This window comes from Globicephala melas, chromosome 6 (genome assembly GCF_963455315.2).
Source record: "Globicephala melas chromosome 6, mGloMel1.2, whole genome shotgun sequence".
Taxonomy (NCBI): domain Eukaryota; kingdom Metazoa; phylum Chordata; class Mammalia; order Artiodactyla; family Delphinidae; genus Globicephala; species Globicephala melas.
The window spans coordinates 21,531,013-21,549,506 of record NC_083319.1 but is presented as its reverse complement, the minus strand read 5'-3'; the positions used below and the strand labels follow the sequence as shown (position 1 = coordinate 21,549,506).

Sequence of the window (18,494 nt, the reverse complement as noted above, 5' to 3'; positions counted from 1 at the left end):
GATTTAACCTGCAGACCTTCAGTGTTTTTCCTCATTTGGACAAAACTTCAGTGTTTCCCATAACTCTGGGCTTGGGTGTTGGCTTATCACAACAATGTTTATTTTAAATGCTTCAAGGGTGAAACATCCATAAAGAGCTGGTTCCAGGCTCACCTAAAGCTTCTTCACTATGATGAAGCTTAACCATACACAATTCTGCTAACACAGAGAAGATATTAGACGTATCTACGTTACCTTTTTTTTTTTTTGCAGTACGCGGGCCTCTCACTGTTGTGGCCTCTCCCGTTGCGGAGCACAGGCTCCGGACGCGCAGGCTCAGCGGCCATGGCTCACGGGCCCAGCCACTCCGCGGCATGTGGGATCTTCCCAGACCGGGGCACGAACCTGTGTCCCCTGCATTGGCAGGCGGACTCTCAACCACTGCGCCACCAGGGAAGCCCCTCTACATTACCTTTTTAAAAAATCGTATATAATCTTTCCAGGTATTTTAATCGCAAGTCAGCTATTTGTTGAAATCTTTATTTTAGTGTCCTCTTTATCACCAAATAATTTTCTTTCTATAATGACTATAAACTTCTATAATTTCTATAATTTTCTTTCTGTAATGACTATAAATGCAGTCTATGTTTGCTCATTTCACAAAAGTACAATATAGGTGAGTGGTCTATAAAAATGAAAAAAATTCAAATTGAACCATATAGTGGCCAGCAGGACCAAATAATCTTATAAAAACCTTATTAGAAAAAAAAATTAGACAATCAGTTTTATAGTACAAACTAGCCAAGAGAAAACCAATTTCAAAAACAATTCTTGTGAAATAAGCCAGAGAAAGACAAATACCATATGACCTCACTTATATGTGAAATTTAAAAAACAAAGCAAGACAAAACAAAATGAAAATAGACTCAGATATAGAGGACAAATGGGTGGATGCCGGGGGGAGCGGGTTGGGGGTGGGGGTAGAATGGGTGAAAGGATTGAGAGGCACAACCTCCAGTTATAAAATAAATAAGCCACAGGAATGTAATACGCAGCATAAGGATTGTTGTCACTGATATTGTCATAACTTGTATGAGAACAGATGGTCATTAGACTTACCATGATCATTTCATGATATATGCAAATGTCAAATCACTATGTAATACACCTGAAACTAAGATAATATTGTATATTAACTATATAATTTTTTAAAAGCAATAGCAAAAATAAGAATATATTAAAAAACAGAATGAAAATAAAACAATTCTCAAATGTTTAATAATATATATTTTTATGACATGACTTTCAGCTGTTGTTTTACCTTCCAGCTAGACTGCATCAGACTTTAACCACCCTTCCAGCATTGTACATATGCAGGGAGCAAACACAATCTATTGAAGCGAAGCAGTATGTCTAAAAGGGCTCAATTAAATAGTGGAATGTTTCTTGTAAATTAAAGCCCTACTGAATAATCATCTTCCACGCAAATTATCTTTCATGGGGTGTTCCAACAATGTGCCATCATCATATGTAGCCGCTTTAATACATGCTTATTTGTAATGCTTGACATAATGAATTCTCCTTCTTTATTCCTGTAGAAATGAGAATGAGAATTTAAGCTTTTTAATTTTTCCTTGCTAGACTGCCTTTATGAGTACACCAGTAGACACTATTTTTTCAAAACCTTCAGTGCAGAAGAATGATTTAACCAGATGCACACTACCAGTACCTTTATCAGAAATAACATTTTAAATGGATTTCTGATGAAAAAAAATACCATGTTATCCTCTCCTCCAAAAAAGTAAAACTTCCCTGGGTGCCCATAAGCGTACTCTCCTAATCCTTATCTCAAATGTTTAAAGTTTCTATCCTTAGACAAAAAGTCATATGCTAAAATGTAAACACACAAAATAGAGATTGTTAGCATAATACATTGGGGGGCCACATATTTCCTAAAAGTTATACAAAATCATATGTTTGTGTACAAATGTGCATTTTCTGAGAAGAGAGTGCAAAGTTTTTTCTCTTTTTTCTTTTTCTAAAATTTTTATTTGAAGTATAGTTGATTTACAATGTTGTGTTAATTTCTCCTTTACATCAGAGATTCAGTTATACATATATATACATTCTTTTTTCATATTCTTTTCCATTATGGTTTATCACAGGATACTGAATAAAGTTCCCTGTACTATACAGTAGGACCTTGCTGCTTGAGAGTGCAAAGTTTTTAATCTGACTAGCAAAGGGGTCAAAAAAAGGCAAAAAGATTAAGAGTTACCAAGTAAAGCTAAAAGATACACTATCTCAGAGGCATATTTTGATCTTACAAGTATGGAAGGTTTGACTGATATCCCAGTGGATTCAAATTTAGTTCCCTTGGTGCTAATATGCTGCACATTTATCACACAGAACAAAAATTCCTACTCAAAAGAATCAAACTAAAATATTCAATCATAGTCATTTCTTAAAATCTAAAGAGAGATTCCACACATCCTTCCTAAGCACTCCAGATTTATTATGTGCATTTGATGTATCAGCCTAAACCCTGAAAAGAGTAACTGACAAGGGAGTTAAGGGGGAATCTGAGTCATATGCTACTCCTTGGACCAGAGCCTGGTGTACCAGCAGAGGGCTGGTAAAGAAAGGCTAATTCAGTAGCACAATTTCATGTTTCACAAACGTCTCTGTAAATTATGGTTTCCTTCCCCCACCTCGCAGATGTTCCTAAAAGTCCTTAGCTTAACTATTAACTAAATCATAAATACTGAATTGCATTAAAAAAATTTTTTTGTCAGAGGTCTTTCCACTCACTTTAATATAATGGACTAGGAAGATTCCCAGGGACCTTCAGATTCAATTAAATACCACAACTGCTACAACAGCAATGTACTACTGAACATGTCCTGTTAGGAACTCACTACCAAAACTGCTACACTTCTAGTTGTTAATAAACACGATCCCCAGGTTCTATTCAAAATTAATGTGCCCACAGAAACCCTAAGTAACAACGCCTGATTTTGCAAGGAAGGCAGAAACTTTCTTATAAAGCTAGTGTGGCAGAAACACTGCTGTCTATATCTGCATTGATCTAAATATGTTTAAACATATTAAAGCTTGAGCAAGGAACACTTCTGAAGACTTAGCACTGAAGAAAACAATATCAATATTGCAAAAAAATTTCAGATTTTTCCAAGTATAAAACAATAGAATCTTATGCAGTCCCCAAATGAGCAAAAGCACAAAATACATTAGGGACACTCTATGTATATAAAATTATCCTTAAATAAATACCACAAAGAAAAATACATTTAACTTTTTTCACAAAAAAATTGTTTTTACAAAATGTCACAGTACTCTATAAGTTAAATTTCATTTCCTTCATATTTCAAATTTTACCAAAAGCTTTACCATATGGTATTTCAGAAATCGTCATTTTCTAGAAAAAAAATTTTAATTGTTAATTCTTAACTATATCCATTATGTGAGTTCAATGGTCTTCAGCCTCTTTGAGTTTAGGGGACACTCAAATACTAGAATTTTGTTTGTATCCCTCAAAGGACTGAGTCACATCCTCATGTATCACTCTCTACTTGATCCCCTTTCTTTAAATAGAACTCTTTACTGTCCTGACCTATATACTCACAAAGCAAAGTTCTTGCATGCTCCAGTAAACAAGCAATCTTTCCTAGAGCTGGCTGGACACTGTCCTTTGCCTTTTACCACACATCCTGCCCCATGTTTCATCACATGACCCACTTAGACCTAACTCACGTTTCTCTTATTAAAATAAAAGTAAACATTGTTTTCTCCAAAATCTGATAACCACCTATAAGAGTTTATAGTATAAGTGCTACAACAGCACACTGTTTGAAGCCACTGTGCTAATTAGAATGATTAGCTTTAAAATGTTCTTAATAAACTGCTACGTGTTAGCTATGAAATCAAAGTAGAGAAACATATATAGACTTTCAATAATATAAGTATTTGCTGAACTCAATTTTCTCTGGTTTCTAGTGTTTAAATACCTTCCCTTGTAGATATTTAAACCTCAATAATAATTTGTCCTATGTGCCTCACACTATACTCACATGAATTCATTTAATGCTCACAACAACCCTATGGCGTATATACTTAGTATTATATACTGTTTATAAATGTGAAACGAAAGCACAGAGAGGTTAAGCACTAATAAGGGCCAGAAACAAGATTTAAACCCAGGTAGTCTGAGTCTAAAGTCCATGTTCTTAACCAGGGTGCTAGCCAAAAGAATTCATTATTAGCACATATTTGCTACGGTAGTTTTGGCACTGGGAGAATTTGGACAAAACAGATTTAGGTATTATTATTTGCAAGGATTTTCTTTAAGTTAAAGATTAGGTAAATTATTAATCACAAAAATCACTAAAGTGCTGGAAAATCTCAGATCAAATGATGATGAAGCATACAAACACCTGCGAAAAAGAACTAGAAGCCTGAGTTCTTTCTCTCCTCTAGATCATTTCCTTACGCATAAAATAAAGGGGCTAAACTATAAAATAGATCATTCCTACAATTCCTTCTGGTTCAAACACTGAAAAATTAATAATTAAAAAAAGCAGCTACTGGGAATTCCCTGCTGGTCCAGTGGCTAGGACTCCCCGCTTTCACTGGCAAGGGCCCAAGTTCAGTAGATCCCACAAGCTGCACGTGGCGCGGCCAAAAAAAGGAAAACAGCTACTCCTCAGATGATTTAAGACACTGCTGCCTGCTAGCAGATTACAGTCAACCTGGGGAGGATCTAAAGTACTTGATTTCTAAAGTATTCAAAGACAAAGATATGCAAAATCCTTTAAGTTTTTAAATATGTTTTTTATTATAAAATATAACCAAATTATAGGTATTGGTAGTATAGTGGTGGAGCATAGCTGCCTTCCAAATTATAGAAAGTTTAACAAAAAGAAAAATATAATTCATAACCCCAGCACATTAAAAATGTTAACATTTTAGGGTATTTTCTTCCAATCTTTTCCTTATGCATTGCTTTACATAACTGTCATTGAGCAGAGAAAGAGGGAGGGAAATGGAAGGGAGAAAGAGCTTTTTTTTTGAACAATTTATAGTAGGGATTTTTCATGTTGCCACAAGGCTCTGCATGATCTGTCATCACCCCTACCCCCCAGTTACCTGTCCAACCTCATCCCTTGCAACTCCTCCCTCCTTCTGTCTACAGCAGCCCTTCACCTTATTGCTGTTCCTAGAACACATCAGGCACATTTCCAAGTCTGGCCCTTTGTACTTTCTGTTCCCTCTGCCTCAGATGCTATTCCTCCAGCTACCTGAGTGTCAAGATCTTTCACTTATTTTAGGTCCTTACTAAAAGCCATTTTCTCAGTGAGGCCTTCTAAATCTACAGTGTCAAGCCCTCACCCTGAAATATTTCATATCTCCCTTCCCTGCTTTTTTTCCATCTTAGCACTTATCCCTTATGTGTTGTTTTCTGTATTTATCTTGTTTATTCTGTCTCCTCTACTAAAAGTTCTATAAGGGCAGGAATTTTTCTCTCTACTGATTTCTAGGCACCTAGAAAAGTACCTAAAGTAGCAAATGCCTAATAAATATTTGTTGGATGAATAATCTCTCTAATCGTCATTTTAAGTGGCTATGTCCTATTCCATTAAATGCTTATACCAAGGATTCATTTAATAATTCCCCGTCTGATGGATATATTGGTTATTGCCAATCTTTCACTATTCCATATAATGCTCTATTGCAAGGGTCATCAAGCTTTTTCTAGAGCGGGTCAGATAGTAGACATTTTCTGCTTTGCAAGGTCTCTAGCAACTAAACTCTGGCATTGTAGCAAAAAAAGCAGCCACAGACAAGGAATGGTTGTGGCTGGATTAAGGCTGCATCAGGCCAGATTTAGCCTGTGGTCCCTGGTCTCTGCTTCCCTGCATGCTTTTGTGCATGTATCTTTTTATATCTTTGCAGTTATTAGAATCACTAGATAAACGGGTATGAATATATTTATGGTCCTTGACACATTTTATCAAACTGCTTTTCAAAATGATAAACATGGGGAAGGGGGACAAAAAGAACAGGGACACACTGATGGTGGTGGTGTGAATGGATACAACTACTTTGGAAAACTAGCAATAGCTACTAAAGCTGAACATATATACCCTATTACTCAGCAGTCAGTCAGGATATTTTTCTTCAGAAAGGCTATGTTAGATACTAGAAGGAACACAAGAGGTTCCTCCAGGATGCTGATAATGTCCTGCTTATTGATTAGAATGCTAGTCACATGTGTTCAATATGTAAAAATCTATCAACTGTACACACGATACATTCATTTTTGTATGTATATTATACTTCAAAGGGGTTCGGAACATGCCATCCCCCAAAATATGCCACTTTGGCATACTGATTATTTTGAGCTATTAGCATTTGAGAATCACAAATGCAGAAAGGGCTCTCTGACCTCCCTCTTTCTACGTAAAAGCAGGTCATATAGTTTCCCATGAGAAAGGTGCCCTCTTTATACAGGAAAGGAAGAACATTCTTATCACTGGTAACTGGAAGTCAACGCCAATATGGATCTAAACAAACAAACCTATTAAAATAACCTTTATTGTCCATTAATTTCCTCCATTTATTTCCTAGTTGCTCTCTGACAATTTACAGCCCCAAGCTAAAACTCCTTTGTCTTGTGTCTTCTCTACAAATTTATCATTTCTTTGTTTAAAATATATATAAGCTCTCAATCCTGACTGCTTCTCTGGGTCTTCATTTTCCTTATGAAGACTCCCATGTGCACATAAAAAATATTAACCAAATTTGTATGCTTTTCTCCTGTTAATCTGTCTTATGTCAGTTTAACTCTTAGACCCAGCCACAGAATCTAGGAGGGTAGAAGGAAGTTTTTCCTCTGCTACAGCTTCTAAGTTTAAAACAAACAAATAAAACCCCCCGCTAGGTACCCATCAGCAATAAATATGAGAATAAGTTCCTCCCCTCCTTTCCTCTCATCAGCAATGGGGAATTATCTCATTTTATGTTTTTGCTAATTTGATAGACTTTTTTTTTTTTTTTTTTTTGCAATACGTGGGCCTCTCACTGTTGTGGCCCCTCCCGTTGCGGAGCACAGGCTCCGGACGCGCAGGCTCAGCGGCCATGGCTCACGGGCCCAGCCGCTTCGCGGCATGTGGGATCTTTCCAGACCGGGGCACGAACCCGCGTCCCCTGCATCGGCAGGCGGACTCTCAACCACTGCGCCACCAGGGAAGCCCCTGACAGACTTTTTTAAAGTATTGAGATTCACATATAACTTTATGTTTAATTATCACTGAGGCTGAACATTTCTCTTATTCTTCATTTTATCTATTGTTCACTGGAGTTTTATTATTTTTTTGTAAATCATGAAAGTGAAACAACAATACAATGCCATAAAGACCTCAGTTCTTTGTCTGTCATATTGCAAATATTTTCTCCAGACTGTTGCCTTCCTTCTTAATTTACTTTTTAAAAACAAAGTTTTCATATAGCCAAATTGCCTGACCTTTTCACCTATGTACCTCTTTCTCAAAAATATTATATTGAATTATATTCTTTCATTTTTAACAAAAATATTGTTTCTTATTACATAATGTTTAGGGATATCCTTATTTCTCAGGCCAGTATGCTCTTAAAAAGACAAATAAAATATTTATTTGGATGATGAATGGGAAGGCATCAACAAAAAAGGTATTAAGGCAAATCTATAGAATAAGTTTTGACTCCCAAAATAATCTTTAATAAGAAAAGCCCTAAACTTCTAAGGCAATTACTTTATTAACAGAAAGTTCAGATTTTATGCCTTATCAGTGTATAAACACATCATTAGACAAAAGCTAAGTATACAGGAAACATACTTTGTGTAAGATTTTAGTTTGTCAGAGAGAAGCCAGCCAGTTAGTCAAGAAACAATGTAACAATATATTATTACATATCAAGAATATATTCATACACCAAATATATTCATAACAAAATACATTCATTGTCATACTGTTATTTATAAGAGTATACAGTTTTCATTGAATGCATTCATATATATTAAATATACTCAAAAAGAAAATATTTGTAAGATGACTAGACTATCATATGATCCTTACCTTTAAAAAAGAGAACATTCCCTAAAACACTTCAGCTGAAACTTCACAGAAATCTTCAAAGGCTGATCTTTTTTTCTTTTTTAATTATTAATTTTGAACTAATTTTCGACTCAGAAAATTTGCAAAAATAGGGCAGAGTTCCCACACCCCCGTCACCCAACTTCCTCTAATATTAACTTACATAATCATAATAAAATTATCAAAACTGGGAAATTAATATTGGCGCAATACTATTAACTAAACTATAGACCTTCTTAGAATTTCAGCAGTTTTCCACTCATGTCCCTTTTCTGATCCACCAGCTTACCTAGGATCCCACATTGCATTTAGTTGTTATTCCTCTTTCATTCCCTCTATAATCTGTAATGGTTTTTTAGTCTTCCCTTGTCTTTCACGATTTAGACACTTTTGAAGAGTGTTGATCAGTTGTTTTGAAAAATGAACCTCAGTTTGGACTTGTCTAATGATTTCTCATTATAGAAGTGAGGTTATGCCTTTTTGACAAAATTGCCACAGAAATGAGGTTCTGTCCTTAGTGCATCTTACTGGTGATAACCTCGATCACTTGGGTAGGTGGTGTCTGCCGAATTGCTCCATTGTAAAGTTACTATCCCTCCCTTTATAAATAATTATAATATGTCTTGGAAGACATATTTTGAAACTATGTAAATCATTTTTCTCTTCTGAATTTTGACCACTAGTTCTAGCATCCACGGTGGATTCTGTTTGCAACAATTGTTTGCGGTGTTTGCCCGTTGATGTCTGTTTCTTCTGTGCCTTCTACATTTACTAATTGTAGAATATTATATTGTGTCTACTGTAAGGTAGAGCTAGAGACATAGTCTTGATGAAATATATTATTCCTTAATCAAGTCTTTATTTGAGAGCAGTAGCTCATTCCAAAATGTGATATATTTATCTCCTTAGACCTCTGTTGGTTTCCTATTTGTGCTCACAGAAAACTTGCAAAAATAGTACAGGTTTCCATACACCCCCCCCCCCAGCCAACTTCCCCTAATATTAACATGTCACATGTTACATGTTATTAACATTAACATGTTATCAAAAGTAGGAAATTACCTAGCTTATTTGAAGGCTATTAAAACAATTAGGCAAGAGATAATGGTGGCATGGGTCACCTGGATAATTGGGGAGATGATGAGAAGTGGTTGGGTTCTGGATATATTTGAAGGTAGCATGAACAGGATTTGTGAAAGGATTGGATGTGGAGTGAGAGAGGAGAGGAGGAGTACAGGATGGCTCCAAGATTTTTATTTTTTAACATCTTTATTGGAGTACAATGCTTTACAGTGTTGTGTGTCTGCTGTATAACAAAGTCAATCAGCTATATGCATACGTATATCCCCATATCCCCTCCCTCTGTGTCTCCCTCCTACCTACTTATCCCACCCCTCTAGGTGGTCGCAGAGCACCAGGCCGATCTCCCTATGCTATGCAGCTGCTTCCCACTAGCTATCTATTTTACATTCAGTACTATATATATGTCACTGCTACTCTCTCACTTCATCCCACCTTACCCTTACCCTGCCCGGTGTCCATAAGTCCATTCTATACATCTGTCTCTTTATTCCTTTCCTGCCCCTAGGTTCATGAGAACTATTTTTTTTTTTTTTTTAGATTCAGTATATGTGTGTTAGCCTACGGTATTTGTTTTTCTCTTTCTGACTTACTTCACTCTGTTCGACAGGTCCATCCACCTCACTACAAATAACTCAATTTCGTTTGTTTTTATGGATGAGTAATATTCCATTGTGTATATGTGTCACATCTTCTTTATCCATTCATCTGTCAGTGGACACTTAGGGTGCTTCCATATCCGGGCTGTTGTAAAGAATACTGCAGTGAACATTATGATACATGACTCTTTTTGAATTATGGTTTTCTCAGGGTGTATGCTCAGTAGTGGGATTGCTGGATCATATGGTAGTTCTATTTTTAGTTTTTTAAGGAACCTCCATACTGTTCTCCATAGTGGCTGTATCAATTTACATTCCCATGAACAGTGAAAGAGAGTTCCCTTTTCTCCACACCCTCTCCAGCATTTATTGTTTGGAGATTTTTTGATGATGGCCATCTGACCCATGTGAGGTGATAACCTCATTGTAGTTTTGATTTGCATTTCTCTAATGATTACTGATGTTGAGCATCCTTTCATATGTTTGTTGGCAGTCTGTATATCTTCTTTGGAGAAATGTCTCCTTAGGTCTTCTGCCCATTTTTGGATTGGGTTGTTTGTTGGTTTTTGGATATTGAGCTTCCTGAGCTGCTTGTTTATTTTGGAGATTAATCCTTTGTCAGTTACTTCGTTTGCAAATATTTTCTCCCATTCTGAGGGTTGTCTTTTCGTCTTGTTTATGGTTTCCTTTGCTGTGCAAAAGCTTTGAAGTTTCATTAGGTCCCATTTGTTTATTTTTATCTCCATTTCTCTAGGAGGTGGGTCAAAAAGGATCTTGCTGTGATTTATGTCATAGAGTGTTCTGCCTATGTTTTTCTCTAAGAGTTTTACAGTGTCTGGCCTTACATTTAGGTCTTTAGTTAGTTTTGAGTTTATTTTTGTGTATGGTGTTAGGAAGTGTCCTAACTTCATTCTTTTACATGTAGCTGTCCAGTTTTCCCAGCACCACTTATTGAAGAGGCTGTCTTTTCTCCATTGTATATTCTTGCCTCCTTTATCAAAAATAAGGTAACCATATGTGCGTGGGTTTATCTCTGGGCTTTCTATCCTGTTCCATTGATCTGTATTTCTGTTTTTGTGCCAGTACCATACTGTCTTGATTACTGTAGCTTTGTAGTATAGTCTGAAGTCAGGGAACCTGATTCCTCCAGCTCCATTTTTCTTTCTCAAGATTGCTTTGGCTATTCAGGGTCCTTTTTATTTCCATACAAATTGTAAAATTTTTTGTTCTAGTTCTGTGAAAAATGCCATTGGTAGTTTGATAGGGATTGCACTGACTCTGTAGATTGCTTTGGGTAGTATAGTCATTTTCACAGTGTTGATTCTTCCAATCTGAGAACATGGTATATCTCTCCATCTGTTTGTATCATCTTTAATTTCTTGCATCAGTGTCTTAGTTTTCTGCATACAGGACTTTTGTCTCCTTAGGTAGGTTTAATCTCTAGGTATTTTATTCTTTTTGCTGCAGTGATAAATGGGAGTGTTTCCTTAATTTCTCTTTCAGATTTTTCCTCATTAGTGTATAGGAATGCAAGAGATTTCTATGCATTAATTTTGTATCCTGCTACTCTGCCAAATTCATTGATTAGCTCTAGTAGTTTTCTGGTAGCATCTTTAGGATTCTCTGTGTCATCTGCAAAGAGTGACAGCTTTACTTCTTCTTTTCTGATTTGGAATCCTTTTATTTCTTTTTCTTCTCTGATTGCCGTGGCTAAAACTTCCAAAACTATGTTGAATTACAGTGGTGCGAGTGGGAAACCTTGTCTTGTTCCTGATTTTAGAGGAAATGGTTTCAGTTTTTCACCACTGAGAACAATGCTGACTGTGGGTTTGTCATATATGGCCTTTATTATGTTGAGGTAGGTTCCCTCTATGCCTAGTTTCTGGAGAGTTTTTATCATAAATGGGTGTTGAATTTTGTCGAAAGCTTTTTCTGCATCTATTGAGATTATCACATGGTTTTTATCCTTCAATTTGTTAATATGGTATTTGTTAATATGTATCACATCACGGTTTGTTAATATGTATCACATTGATTGATTTGTGTATATTGAAGAATCCTTGCATTCCTGGGATAAACCCCACTTGATCATGGTATATGATCCTTTTAATGTGCTTTTGGATTCTGTTTGCTAGTATTTTACTGAGGATTTTTGCATCTATGTTCATCTGTGATATTGGACTGTAGTTTTCTTTTTTTGTGACATCTTTGTCTGGTTTTAGTTTCAGGGTGTTGGTGGCCTCATAGAATGAGTTTGGGAGTGTTCCTCCCTCTGCTATATTTTGGAAGAGTTTGAGAAGGATAGGTGTTAGCTCTTCTCTAAATGTTTGGTAGAATTCACCTGTGAAGCCATCGGGTCCTGGGCTTTTGTTTGCTGGAAAATTTTTAATCACAGTTTCAATTTTACTGCTTGTGATTGGTCTGTTCATATTTTCTACTTCTTCCAGGTTCAGTTTCGGAAGGTTGTGCTATATTTTCTAAGAATTTGTCCATTTCTTCCAGGTTGTCCATTTAATTGACATATAGTTGCTTGTAGTAATCTCTCATGATCCTTTGCATTTCTGCAGTGTCTGTTGTTACTTCTCCTTTTTCATTTCTAATTCTGTTTATTTGAGTCTTCTCCCGTTTTTTTCTTGATGAGTCTGGCTAATGGTTTATCAATTTTGTTTATCTTCTCAAAGAACCAGCTTTTAGTTTTATTGATCTTTGCTATTGTTTCCTTCATTCCTTTTTCATTTATTTCTGATCTGATCTTTACGATTTCTTTCTGTCTGCTAACTTTGGAGTTTTTTTGTTCTTCTTTCTCTATTTGGTTTAGGTGTAAGGATAGGTTGTTTATTTGAGATGTTTCTTTTTTTTTTTGCGGTACGCGGGCCTCTCACTGTTGTGGCCTCTCCCATTGCAGAGCACAGGCTCAGCGGCCATGGCTCACTGGCCTAGCCATTCTGCGGCCTGTGGGATCCTCCTGGACTGGGGCATGAACCCGTGTCCCCTGCATCGGCAGGTGGACTCTCAACCACTGCGCCACCAGGGAAGCCCTCCCTTGCTGCTTTTAATATTTTTTCTTTGTATTTAATTTTTAATAGTTTGATTAATATGTGTCTTGTTGTGTTTATCCTTGGATTTATCCTGTATGGGACTCTCTGCGCTTCCTAGACTTGACTACTTTCTTTCCCATGTTAGGGAAGTTTTCAACTATAATCTCTTCAAATATTTTCCCAGACCGTTTCATTTTCTCTTCTTCTTCTGGGACCCCTATAATTCGAATATTGGTGCATTTAATGTGGTCCCAGACGTCTCTGAGACTGTCCTCATTTCTTCATTCTTTTTTCTTTATTCTGCTCTGAGGCAGTTATTTCCACGGTTTTTTCTTCCAGGTCACTTATCCGTTCTTCTGCCTCAATTATTCTGCTATTGATTCCTCGTAGATAATTTTTTTTCTTTTTTTTTGCGGATACGCGGACCTCTCACCACTGTGGCCTCTCCTGCTGCAGAGCACAGGCTCCGGACGCGCAGGCTCAGCGGCCATGGCTCACGGGCCCAGCCGCTCCACGGCATGTGGGATCTTCCCGGACCAGGGCATGAACCCGTGTCCCCTGCATCGGCAGGCAGACTCTCAACCACTGCGCCATCAGGGAAGCCTGTTGTAGAGAATTATTAATTTTATTTATTGTGTTGTTCATCATCGTTTGTTTGCTCTTTAGTTCTTTTAGGTCCTTGTTAAACGTTTCTTGTATTTTCTCCATCATATTTCCAAGATTTTTGGATCATCTTTACTATCATTTTTCTGAATTTGTTTTCAGGTAAATTTCCTATTTCCTCTTCATTTTTTTGGTCTGGTGGGTTTTTACCTTGCTCCTTCATCTGTTGAATATTTCTCTGTCTTCTCATTTTGTTTAACTTACTGTGTTTGGGGTCTCTCCTTTTTGCAGGCTATAGGTTCGTAGTTTCCGTTGTTTTTTGTGTCTGCCTTCAGTGGGTGAGTTTGTTTCAGTGGTTTGCGTAGGCTTCCTTGGTGGAGGAGACTGGTTCCTGTTTTCTGGTTGGTGGGGCTGGATCTTGTCTTTCTGGTGTGCAGGGCCGCTTCCAGTGGTGTGTTTTGGGGTGTCTGTGAACTCAGTATCATTTTAGGCGGCCTCTGTGTTAATGGATGGGGTTGTGTTCCTGTCTTGCTAGTTGTTTGGTATGGGGCATCCAGCACTGGAGCTTGCTGGTCATTGGGTGGAGCTGGGTCTTAGTGTTGAGACTGAGATCTCTGGGAAACCTCTCGCCAATTGATATTATGTGGGGCCGGGAGGTCTCTGGTGGTCCAGTGACCAGGATTCGGCTCTCCCAACTCGGAGGCTCAGGCCTGACACCAGGCCGGCACACCAAGACCCTGTCAGTCCCACAGCTCAGAAGAAAAGGAAGAAAAAAAAGTTTTTTAAAAATAAGAAAAAAGTAAATAAATTTAAAAAAGAGAGCAACCAAACCAATAAATTCACCAATGATAACAAGCACCAAAAACTAAACTAAGGTAAACATAAAAATCAGAAACAAATCAGTCACAGATATCAAACCCCAAGTCTACAGTTGCTTCCAAAATCTACCACCTTAATTTTGGGAATATTCTTTGTCCACGTATTCCACAGATGCAATGTTCATCAAGTTGATTGTGGGGATTTAATCCACTGCTCCTGAGGCTGCTGGGAGAGATTTCCCTTCCTCTTCTTTGTTCTCACAGCTCCTGGTGTTCAGCTTTGGTTTTGATCCCGCCTCTGCATGTAGGTTGCCCTCAGGTGTCTGTTCCCAGCCCAGACAGGAGGGGGTTAAAGTAGTGGCTGATTAGGGCTTTCTTGCTCTCTTAGGCCCGGGAGAGGGAAGGGTATGGTAGTCGTAATTGGAATGCTGAGTGAGCCTGCAGCGGCAGAGACCAGATGACATTGCAACAGCCTGAGGCACGCCGTGTGTTCTCCTGGGGAAGTTGTCCCTGGATCTCCAGACACTGGCAGTGGGGCTGCACAGGCTCCCGGGGGGGAGGGGGGCAGGTGGGTGGGTAGTGACCTGTGCTTGTACACAGGATTCTTGGTGGCAGCGGCAGCAGTGTCAGTGTTTCATGCCTGTCTCTGAAGTCCGAGCTGATAGCCGTGGCTTGCGCCCATCTCTGGAGCTCGCTTAGGCGGTGCTCTGCCTTCTGTGGGCACATGGGGAAGGAATTCCCTCTCCTCGCGCACCCCAAAACAATGGTCTCTTGCCTCTTAGGCAGTTCCATACTTTTTCCCGGACTGCCTCCTGGCTAGCTGTGGCGCACTAGCCCCCTTCAGGCTGTGTTCACACTGCCAACCTGTCCTCTCCCTGGGGTCTGAACTCCGAAGCCCGAGCCTCAGCTCCCAGCCCCTGCCCTCCCCGGCGGGTGAGCAGACAAGCCTCTCAGGCTGGTGAGTGCTGGTTGGCACCGATCTTCTGTGCAGGAATCTCTCCGCTTTGCCCTCCGCACCCCTGTGGCTGTGCTCTCCTCTGTGGCTCCGAAGCTCCCCCCACCCCCACCCCGGTCTCCGCCAGTGAAGGGCCTTCCTAGTGTGTGGAAACCTTTCCTCCTTCACAGCTCCCTCCCACTGGTGCAGGTCTCTTCCCTATTCTTTTGTCTCTGTTGTTTCTTTTTTCTTTTGCCCAACCCAGGTATGTGGGGATTTTCCTGCCTTTTGGGAGGTCTGAGGTCTTCTGCCAGCGTTCAGTAGGTGTTCTGTAGGAGTTGTTCCACATGCAGATGTATTTTTGATGTATTTGTGGGGAGGCAGGTGATCTTCACATCTTACTCCTCTGCCATCTTGAAGGTCCCCCCACTTAATTGTATTCTTTACCAATTGATTTACCATGTTTGGACCTCAGTCTTCTTGAAGAGACTTTCATGTGTTTTATTTCCCCAGATTCCCTCCACAAAGGGTTATAACACAAATAAGTATGTAAGACTTATTTAATACATGTTGACTCTTTAACTGGTGTGTCAGAGATGATTTCATCAATGAAGGTATTTGGTCAGGTGTTCTACATACTGAATAAACAGAGAACATTTTACTGTGCTGGCTCTGAATTGACATTTGACACATTTCCTTTTCTCCTTTACTCTGATTTCCCATCATTCACCCATTGCCCATTCTCTCAGGACCATAAACTCTAGAAGTACATTCTCTCCTGGAATTCACAGCAGTTGACCTCCCTGTAAACAAAGAAATCTTGAGAAAATGAGCATTTCCTGTGGTTTTCATTTATTCATAATGGTGTGTCCCCTGTAATGGTGAAGTAGACTGATTCTGGGGACCACTGGTGGTCTGTTCATGGCCTGAATTATTTGGCTGTTCTTAATGATGCCATTACTCTTCCTTTATTGGTGTTTATTGGTATAGTTATTCATATATAAAAGTAATTTTGCCGAGTACCTATAATATGAAGGGGAATTGATTATGTACTTCTTTTTTATGTAGTTTTCTAGTCCTCATAGGTTTCCACAATTTTGCTTCCTCTGAGTGAGAGAAGCCACATTGTGTCCTTGATTATTGTTGCTGTTTTGCAGACTTATTTCATTACATAGTCAAAATAGGAACAAATAGACCCTCAACTTACTCAACCTGGATGACTACAGAAGAGAAGGAATTCAGGGGCTGTAATTAAGGGCCTTGGAAGTAGGAGAAGTTGGAAAGTTCCCTTTATGTTTTTTTGTTTTTAATAAATTTATTTTATTTATTTATCTGTTTATTTTGGCTTGTTGGGTCTTTGTTGCTGTGCGCGGGCTTTCTCTAGTTGCGGTGAGTGGGGGCTACTCTTTGCTGCAGTGCGTGGGCTTCTCATTGTGGTGGCTTCTCTTGTTGCGGAGCACGGTCTGTAGGCACACGGGCTTCAGTAGCTGTGGCACGCGGGCTCAGTAGTTGTGGCACACGGGCCCTAGAGCACAGGCTCAGTAGTTGTGGCGCACGGGCTTAGTTGCTCCACAGCATGTGGGATCTTCCCAGACCAGGGCTTGAACCCTTGTCCCCTGCATTGGCAGGCAGATTCTTAACCACTGCACCACCAGGGAAGCCCTCCCTTTATGTTTTTTATTTGGCATATCCCCATGGATGAATTCTCCCAGTGCCATCCTAATCTTTGACTGTCAGGGGTCTTGGTGTCCATATTTATCTAAGTTTCTCTACAGAGTTTAACAAAAGGAATCCCCTTTGTACATCTCTGGGAGGTGCTAAACAGGTTGAAGTTACTGCTTCTAAAAGCTTGGGAGGTGTTTGTGATAAAGTCATTCAGGCACTAACACATTTACATACCCCACATTTTCATCTTAACTTTTAAAGAGACCGTATTTTCTAGGCATTAAGACACTCTCCTGCTTCAGTATCTTTACACTTAGTGTTCTCTTTGCCTGGAATTTTCCCCTCACTCAGCTTCACGACTTGCTCCTTCCTGTTTCTCAGTTCTCAGCTTAAGAGTCAGTTTTTCAGAACGACCTTACTGGACCGTCCTAATTTAGTCTCCCATATAATTCCCTATCATATAACACCTTGTTAAGTTCTTTTCCAGCATTTACCACATCTGTGATTATTTAGCATGCCATTATTTTATCTTAAGCTTCTTCTCTGATTGACCTTCAGGTTTCTGTATCCACATACCTGTTGGACATTCATGCATTTATTTATTCCTGAATATTTATTGAATGTCTGCTGAGTGCCAGATGCTAAATGACAGACAGTTCTGGCCTCTGCCGTATTTGTGAAGCCACCTACTTGCTAACATTAATTTGTAACTCTGAAATTAGTACTTGCAGCACTTTTGTAGTCATTCACAGACATGCACAGAGTAGTGACAAATTAGAATTGATGCACACATTCCCAGCTGAGGTTGAACAAGGCAACGTTTGGCCTTCTTATTTCAGCTCTCATACTATAAACAAGTCTCCTTTTCATGGTCTATTTGGTGCCACGTTTTTTGCATGTTTGTGCTTTTTTTGGTCCTTTCACTGTTTACGGCCCCAAAGCGTAGTGCCAGAGTGCTGTCTCGTGTTCTTGAGCACAAGAGGCTGTGATGTGTCTTACAGAGAAAATACTTGTTAGATAAGCTTTGTTCAGGCATGAGTTATAGCACGGTTGGCCATGAGTTCAGTGTTCATGAATCAACACTATACAGTGTAGTGAATAGGTATCTTTAAACAGAAACACAGATAAAACAAGATTATGTGTTGATTAGTTGGTGAAAATTTTTTGACCAGAGGCTCACAGGAACCTAACCCTATATTTCCTCTAGGAGTTCAGTATTCACTAATTCAGTGTTCAGAGTGACTTTACAGAACATAACTACTGCAGATAATAAGAATCAACTGTACTTGCGAATTATCTTAAGTGCAAAGAAGGAAACAGGTTGCTGTGATGGAGAGTAATTGGTAGTGATAGGACAGAGACCTTCTTTTTAGTTTGGGCCTCTTCGGAGGTAACATTTAAGTGGAGATCCATGGAACACATAGGACAAAGAACATATCAGCCGTAAATAATGGCTCTAAAATAGGAAGGAGCCTGATATATTTAAGGAATTAAAAGAAAAGCATTATAGCTGGAAGAGGGTAGCACAAGATGAAGTTGGAGAAAAAAGCAGGGACTCGATTATATTGCCTTTTGGAGACCACACTAAGGAGTTTAGTTTTGGAATATGTACTGTGAAGGCATTGGAA

General features: G+C 38.8%; 1 protein-coding gene across 5 annotated transcripts in view; it reads left to right on the top strand.

Moving 5' to 3' along the window:
- The window catches only part of KIAA1958 (KIAA1958 ortholog), a 187,614-nt gene that overhangs the window by 37,237 nt on the left and 131,883 nt on the right, over nt 1-18,494 (top strand). The window contains exon 1 of one of the 5 annotated variants that reach the window (XM_060300616.1): nt 441-482. The exons of the other annotated variants lie outside the window; for them this stretch is intronic. The gene's annotated coding sequence lies outside the window, so the exon portion shown is untranslated. Of the gene's footprint in view, nt 1-440; nt 483-18,494 lie in introns of those variants that run through there. 5 annotated transcript variants of the gene reach the window in all.